At 34.1% G+C, this 9,151-nt stretch overlaps 1 non-coding gene across 1 annotated transcript; it reads left to right on the top strand.

Moving 5' to 3' along the window:
• Nucleotides 1–1,491: 1,491 nt before the first annotated feature.
• LOC128032338 (small nucleolar RNA R71) lies at nucleotides 1,492–1,598 on the top strand. Its single transcript, XR_008188465.1, has one exon. It is a non-coding gene; the product is annotated as a small nucleolar RNA R71 (small nucleolar RNA).
• Nucleotides 1,599–9,151: the final 7,553 nt, after the last annotated feature.

Genomic DNA, 9,151 nt, shown 5'->3' with positions numbered 1-9,151 from the left:
TAAAATTACAAATTCAGTAGGAAAAATAATTTTGTCTACATGTACCAATACATGCTTGATTTTTCCTTCTTGATTTTCTAAGGATCAATCTACTAACTAAAGCATAACCATAGTTGGTCTAACTTCACCTATCCCCAATTTTCTAAATATAGACATGGTCATCAAATTGATGCTTGCACCCAAATCACATAATGCCTTACCACAATAAGTTGCTCAAATGTTGCAAGGTATGGTAAAACATTCAGGGTTCTACATTTTTGGGGTAATTTATTTTAAAGGTATGCACTACATTCATTCGTTAGAGCTATTGTCACAAATTCTCTAAGTCCTTGTTTCTTGGTTAGGATATCCTTCATGAATTTAACGTAGTTTGGCATCTGTTCAAGTGCTTCTACCAACGGGATGTTGATATGAAGTTGCTTGAGTATGTCTAGGAATTTTTTGAACTGGACTTCCTGTTTCTGCTTCTAAAGTCTTTGAGCGTAAGGTGGTAGAGGATTCTTTACTTGAACTAGTTGATTCGTCTTTTGTGGAAATTTTAAATCTAACGAAGTTGTTAGTTTATCAGAATTAACTAGTTCAGAAGTTACCTTATCTGGTTTTGTATATTTTGGTTCTAGTGAAGTTGGGATATCAACACTTGGTTGAATTTTCACTTTATCTTGAGCATCAATTTGCAGTTGGGCTCTATCATCTTTCCACTCCTTAGTGTTAATGATTTACAATGCTCTTTCCCTGAATTTATCGAGTTCTTCGTATCACTAGGTAAAGTACCTTGTGGTTGGTTCCTAAGTTCAGTTGCAAGCTGGCCCATTTGGGTTTCTACGTTTTACAATGTGGTTGCTTGGCTTTGGATTAAGGCATCATTTTTCTCTATGTATACCTTTAAAAGGTTTTCTAAGCCATTGAAAGGTTCATCTTAAGGTTGTTTCTAAACTTGTTGGGTAAATACAAGTGGCTAGGTCGGTCTAGGTAGTGCATAATTGTTACTGGGTCCAGCCCCTTGGTTACTCCAAGAGAAATTAGGGTGGTTTCGCTAAGATGGGTTATAAATATTAGATTGCAATACTTGCTTTCCTCGATTCTGGTTTTGGTTACCCATGTAATACACAGATTCTAGGTTTGATGGGCATTCTTCGAATAAGTGCCCTTCCCCACAATAACACATGCTACATTTTCAAATTGATTCGGTGGCTGAGCTGCAAAATTATTAAACCTATTTGTAGTAAATTTTTTAATCATTGAGGATATCGATGATATCTGATATGCAAGTGAAGGGAGAGCATCCACTTCATGTACTCCTGCGACTCATCTTTCTAGCGCTACTCGATTGGTTAGTCATTGATAATTGTTGCTGGCAATCCTCTTGATGACTTCATAAGCCTCATTATAAGCATAGAAAGGAGAGCACCATTAGCAGAAATGTCCATTACTATCCTCGTGTGAGCATTGAGACCGTTGTAGAACTTCTCTAATTGGATGCAATGAGGGATTCCGTGATGAGGGCATCTTCATAATAGTCCTTTAAACCTTTCCCACACCTCACACAAGGATTCATCATCCATCTGTTGGAAGGTAGTGATCTCGTTCCTCAAGTTAGCATTCTTGCTAGGTGAGAAGTACTTTATAAGGAATCGTTCTGCTAACTCTTTCCATGTGGTAATGGTATTTGGTGGGAATGAGTTCAACCAGGCTCGAGCTTTATCCCTGAGTGAATTTGGGAATAGCTTTAATCATAGTGCATCTTCGAGTACTCTGGCTAATTTCAAATAATTGCTCACCTCTATAAACAAGCTTAAGTGAAGGTGAGGATCTTCGGTAGGCATTCCACTAAATTGGCCCACTGTCTGAAGCATTTAGAACATGACTCACTTCAGCTCAAATTGTTGTGCCTCGATTTTGGGTCTTCTCATACCCGGATTAAGCTCATCAAACACTATCATACTGTCTTAGAGCTCTATCCCTATCATCGGCCATAAGGATAGGATTTTGAGCATGATTTTCTCCATTCTGTTATTTGCATTTTCAAAGTTCATTTCTTCGGTCCTTCTCTGATTTGCTTGTCTTTTTCTCAGTCGAAAAGTCCTTTCAATCTCAGGGTCTACGAAAAGTAAGTTGATAATTCTATCAGTACTCATAAACACCTGAAACAATCACACAAAAATAATGGAATTAAAATTAAACAGAAAAATAAACAAAAATGCTCAATTAGCAATTTCACAAATAGTGTCTTTTAAATCAGTCCCCCCAGCAATGGTGCCAAAAACTTGGAGCAACGGAAATGTGCAAGTGTATACAATCGCAACAAGTAATAAAGTGACAAGTTAATGTTGAATTATTGTACCCATAGGGATTGTGAAAGAAAAATATATTTATGAAATGTAAATCAAACACTTTGGTGATGTGAAAAATATGTTGTTTTGATCAAGTGAGTTAAAAACTAAAAATTCCAATGCACGATTCCAAAAAGATGAGTTTTAATTAATATTATATAATTTTGTTAGATCAATTACATTCCTTAACTTAGAATTACTAAACCCTTGTTCACGTTGTTACGAATATTTTCACGGCAACTAGGTAATTTGTTAACTACTGCACATACATACTTACTCAATTAACCAATCTCGTGAACATTTCTCAATGTCAATTCAAACAATTAATCAAACTTCACAAGCATATATAAGATTAAGTGAAGTAACAATATATTTCTATATTGAAATAGTTTAATCACAATAATCTTGCAAGTTATGCAATGTATCATTAATACCGTCGCTAATTTAACCTTCAAATACCTTAGAAGATTAAACATGCATCAATTAAATACTATGGAAATTAATTACAATTTCAATACGTTTAATAATTAATTAGTTCATTACCTTACATTTTATAATGCAAGTATAACATCATAATGATTTTATTTAATTGAACAACTTACCAAGGCACAGAACGATACAAACATGATTTTAATAATTCAAGTGGACATAATGCAATCAATCCAACAAGAATTAAATTTAAACCATTTTAAGTAGAAAAAGAATAACAACACAATGATTATTCATATTCATAATAACAATATAAACAAGATAATTCAAGAGAACGGAACTAGGAAGTAAATCTAGTATTTCTCTAAAGCTAGACTAGTGCGCTCCTCTTCTTCTCTGCTTATTTTGTTGAATCGAGGCCTCTACAAATAGTTGAAAGCTGCTATTCCAAGGTGGAAGAAGACTCTTTTTCAATAGGGAAATCAGCAAGGGAATGGAAAAGAAAAAGGGGGAAACAAAGAAAGAAATGGATGAGAGAAAGTGAGTGAAAGAGAGAGATGTGTGGGAAATGAATGGTGTCTTGAATGAGGTAAAAATGGAGGGTATTTATAGGTGAGAGTGACTTCTAAAAATAGCAAATAATTAGCAGTCATGCACTCTTCCTTGGCCGACCACAAAAGGAGAAAGTTTGAATAATTCAAACTTTGCTACATTTAGCTTGGGGAAAATATTCAAAGGCACGAAAAGTGGAGGGGTTTGAATGGAGTTTAAAGAAACTTTGAGGGTTGTTTTGCAAGTAATAAAATAAGCTAAATAACCAAATTGGGTCTGCTTATTGGACGATTTTGGGCTACCATTTCTCTTATTTGATCAGTATTCTTTTATTAGAACAATTGGGTCATATTCTCCTTCAGGATTTATATTAATTTTTAACCCAATTAACTTTGGATAAAAATTAAATATAAAGTACATAAAATAATCATCATTTGGACTGTCCTTGGCTGGAAAAATCTTCAGCCTTGCTCTTGATCCATTTGATGCAAAGAATCACCCTAACAGTTCAAGCCTTCCAAAGTGTCTGCTAAGCCAATTTTCATCTTTTGTGCAAAACTGTTGAAAATAAACCAAATTTGTGAAAAATTATTATAAAAATAATTAAAATTAAATATGTTAATTATTTAAGTTTAATTTAATTATTTTATAATTAAAGTATGAATTTCAACAAAATTTACTACAAAACTATATGAATTAGAGCTCAAAATGTGCTGAAAAAGTCTATATATTTTTGTGTTTCCAATAAGCTACCACCTTTCCTTCTTGCATTAGTACACATCCTAGCCCCGTGTGAGAGGCATCGCTGTAAACCACAAACTCCTTCCCTGGTTTTGGTTGAGTCAACAGAGTTGTTTTGGTAAGTATCACCTTAAGCTTGTCTAAGCTCTGCTACCTTTCTTCTCTTCATGTGAACTTTTCTTTCTTTTGGAGCAACCTTGTTAAAGATGCTTCTATAGTGGCGAACCCCTTAAAAAACTTACGATAGTACCCTATGAGCCCTAAGAAGCTTTGTACTTCAGTAACACTTTTTGTCAATCTTAACTCTACAATGGCTTCAATCTTATTTGGGTCTACGTGAACCCCTTTAGCTGAAGCTACTTACTCCAGAAATGCAACTTCCTTAAGCCAAAACTCAAACTTGCTGAACTTTGGAAATAATTGCTTCTCTTATAGAATTTGCAACACAGTTCGTAGATGAGTGTCATGCTCTTCTTCAGTTCGTGAATACACCAAGATGTCATCAATGAACATCACCATATAACAATCTAAGTATTCATGGAAAAATCGGTTCATCAGGTCCATAAAAGCAGCAGGTGCATTTGTTAATCTAAAAGGCATCACCAAAAACTCATAGTGCCCATACCTCATTCTGAATGTTGCCTTCAAGAAATCAGAATCCTTTACTTGAGTTGGTAGTAACCAGATCGCAAATCAATCATTGAAAATATTCTGGCACCTCATAGCTGGTCGAACAAATCAACGATTCTTGGCAATGGGTACTTATTTTTTTACAGTTCATTTATTCAACTGCCTATAGTCGATGCGCATCCACATGCTACCATCTTTCTTCTTCACCAACAGCACTGATGAATCTTAAGGCGAAGTACTTGATCGAATGAGGCGTCAACAAAGCAGTTCCTGAAGTTGTATCTTCAGTTCCTTAAGTTCTTTGGGTGCCATGCGATACGACGTAATGGACACTGACGAACTACTAGGGTACAACTCTATGGCAAACTCCACATCGCGATTTAGAGGTAACCAAGGTAACTTGTCAGGAAACACATCAAAAAAGTCCTTCACAATTCATAACTCGCGAACACCTTTCTCTGAATCCTACAAACCCATCACAAAAGTGAGATAGGCTTCATAACATTTGCCCAACATCTTTTATGCCTTTATCGCTGAGACCACATTAGACATAAATTGAGCTCGCTCAACAACCACCACAATTTCCCTACCTTCGTTGCTTCACAAGGTGACTCTTCCCAGCATGTTCTTATAAGTCTTTAAAAACTCTTCCTCGGTTTCTTCATTTGGACCAGCATTTGTCTTCTTCTTAACTAGATATTACACTTGAGATAAATGCCACATAATTCTTCACCTAATGCTCATCAGAATCAAATTTTGTAGAGGCATCCTCATCACTCCATGTAACATAAAGGGACCTATTTTTCTTCTTTAGAGTGTGCACACTCATCCTTCATGTGACCATAACCAAGTCATTAGTGACACTAAATGCCCTTCTTCTTTTCTTTCTTAGACTCATTTTTTTACAATAACTCCTTTGTTCTTGGTCTTTTAAAGTCATTGCTAAAATTCTATGTAAGTAGAGCAATTTTTTCTTGAAGTTCTTCTGTTGTAGTGACATTAGGAATAGAAACTTCATCAGCCACTTAAAGAGCAATACTTCTTTCTCTTTTTGACCCACTCATATTTGGTTTGTTTGATTCATCTTGAATGTTTTCAGAGACCTAATCAATTCATCAATTCTCATACTCTCCAAATCTTTAGCATCTTTGATAGTAGTTACTTCAATTGAGAATCTTTCAGGTAGTGATCTTAGAACCTTTCTTACAAGTTTTAAGTTGGAGTAATCTTTTCCAAGATCAAATGCTTGATTTGACAGATCACACAAATTGGCATAGAACTTACCAATATTTTTAGAATCCTACATTCTCAAAGTCTCAAACTTGGTAGTCAACATCTGCATCTTAGATTTCTTAACAGTAGTTGTTCCCTTATGAACAACTTGAAGAATATCTCATACTTCCTTTGCAACAGTACATTTGAAATCACTTTTGAACTCTCAAGTATTCATACCACAAAATATGACATATAAGGCTTTAGACTTAACATTAACAACTCGTTCTTCCTTAGTTGTCTACTCAAATTTAGGTTTAGGAATATTTCTAACTTCAAAATTAACAGTAAGAGCTTGCCAACCAGTAAGAACTGGACACCATACCCTCTCATCAATAGACTTGATACAAGCTTTCATCTTAGCCTTCTAACATAGGGGATGGTTAATTGAAGATCCTTTCATTTTCAATGAGCAGTAACACCAAGAGCCACCACTAAATACATTAAATGTTAAGCTTTGGTAGTAATTGTTACTACCTAAAGCTGCTGATCGTTTAAATAAACAACAATATATGGAAGTGCTTCACTTACTTAACTAAATACGTTAGCTTAATGTAACACCTTCATAATCTACCACAAGGGCATTCCATTTCATTTCATGATTTGCCACAAAGGCTTTCATTCCATGATTCGCCCCAAAGGCTTTCATTTCATTATTCATCACAAAGGCTTCCATTTTATTTCATTTCTTAACATGTTTACGATATGGATTTTCCTAGACTCACATTTCATGAGGTTTACCAATCATCGTCCTTTAGTCCCTTTCAGAAGGTCCCATGGCCATGGGATTTTCTTTTAGAGTTCATGTTTAAAGTCCCAATGGACCCCTTTAGACTTCACCACGGTGAACAGACACAGACTCTTCATGCATCGACACCATTTGGGACTCAACACTTTAATGCATTAACATACCCCCAAAGTAATTCACATCTCTTCACATATTTACTAGATGAACCCATGCAACCCTGCTTCAACATTAGGATACTTATCACATACTTAAACTTGACAGATTCCATACAAACTATACATGTTATTCCCAACAAATATTATTTCTATACTTTTCTAGTTTCTGTTTCATAGTTCAATCAATTTCAACTAAGTATCTCATATAAACAGTATACATGCAAGAGTTAGCTTACGGACTCACCTGATTCTTACCTACTGTAGTCCAAAACTCAAGATCTAGACTTCCATCACGCAAATCAGCAGCAACTACTTCTTGACATGGAGAAATCACTAGTGAAGATCCAGATCTACAACTCCAGCTTAAAGGGGAAAGAAATATTATAAGTTCTTTAATATTCTAGTAACAATACTTCTTGAGAAAGGAAGAAGACAAAGCTCTCCTTTTTCTAACCTGAATATCTATATATAACCTAAGCCCTTATTGGAACCTAACATGTGTCTCAAACATTTAAGTTTGCCTTTGTAAATGGTTTATAGGTGTAAATGAAAATCCAATATTTTTAAAAATTTTGGTTCATCCCTTCGTCCCTTTCTAACTACCTTGTTAGAACATAACTAGCATAATAACTCAGTAAATTGGGTGTATAATACCTTTGGCGATAACCCAATTCACCCAAAAATTCTCAATATTCTTATCAATCCTTTCTTCCTTACAACTTAACACATTCAGAGAACAATCCTTATATAATACTCTAATCGTCAACTTTGCGCCTAACCTATGAGCTGAAAGTATCAATTAGGCTGATAGTTCTCTCATTCTACTCACTCGTATCTAAGACCCGCCAAAACTGGGTGTTACAACTATGGCTTGGCACTGTGAAAAACTAAGCAAACAAAAACACAAAGAACAAACAGGTTTATTTACGTAATTCAATTTCTCTACATCTAAAGAACCTAGCTCAATGAGTAATTCCACTATCTTAATCACTAATACAACAAGTGAATCACACTCAATCACTCCCTAAGTATAGATATCTCACCTTTGTACCTAAAGACTAGAACACTCACCTCTAAATTCCCCCTTGAAAATTTAGACAGTAAACTCTAAGGTTTACAATAGACAAGCCTCTCAAGCATGTATCTATTTCAACTTGCTACCGTAGAAACTAAAATGAATACAAAGCAACTCCTTGAAAATAACAATTACATAGCAATCATTAATAACATAATCTAATGAAGATCTGGTCTTGTAAAAATAGTATCTCAATCTCGACCAATTCTCTACAAAACGAGGATTGTCTTGATTCATTTGAATCCAATCCAATCTTTAATATCCATCAATTGGTTTTTATAGATGGACTATAGTATCTTTAAAATATCAATACAGTAACTAGTCCAAAGATTTTACTTCACTAAATTGTCAACCTAAATATGACAAGTAACTCCGTTGTCCTAGTGGTGGACTGTAATGGGCACTACCGAGTGCCACTCAACACATTGCAACACTCTTTGTCTCAACAAACATAAATAATCAACAAATGAAAACTTCATATTTATATAAATATGAAATACGTTAAACATAATTTGTTTGGTATAAGCTACAAGTGTCCTTATCAGTTTTACAGTCTGAGTATAGTCCTATTCGAGCCAGTGTGGTGTTTACGTAGAACCCTTCCAACAATGTCAAAATGCCTGAGTAAGAAGTCCACTTCCAGTTCTTTCGACTACTTATTGATACTTTAAACAAAGTTATAATATCACTTAGTATATAAATACAATGCAAATACATTAATTATCAAATTTATTAAATCTCAATACCAATACTTTCAAAAATAAAATGAAATCACAATACGAATCTAAGTAATTCAAAATAATATAAAAAACAGTCAAATTATGTTGTTAGACCTTGTAATTTGTGAATTTTGTACATGTATTTCAATTTCATCAATTATTTTTCTTGTACTTTTAAAATTTTGGAATTTTAATTTTGACCAAACGGTAGTAATTAAATTTGTTTAGTTAAATTCTACTATTAGTCTTGTCTTATGTGTAAAGTTATAGATTTAGTCAATGTCCTCCGACTAGACCATTCTTAATTGCTTTATGTTTTAATTTTGAAATTTCAATCTTAATGTAAAAATAGTCGATCTATTTATTAATTAATTTTTGTGAATAATATGTGGAAATAATAAGCTAATATGACATTATACATGTGACAATACGTTCGATGTATCAAATTTTAAAAACAACTTAACTTAATCAATTTAATAACTATCATTCAATTAGCG

Source organism: Gossypium raimondii, chromosome 8 (genome assembly GCF_025698545.1).
Source record: "Gossypium raimondii isolate GPD5lz chromosome 8, ASM2569854v1, whole genome shotgun sequence".
Taxonomy (NCBI): domain Eukaryota; kingdom Viridiplantae; phylum Streptophyta; class Magnoliopsida; order Malvales; family Malvaceae; genus Gossypium; species Gossypium raimondii.
This window is presented reverse-complemented; position numbering and strand designations above follow the sequence as displayed.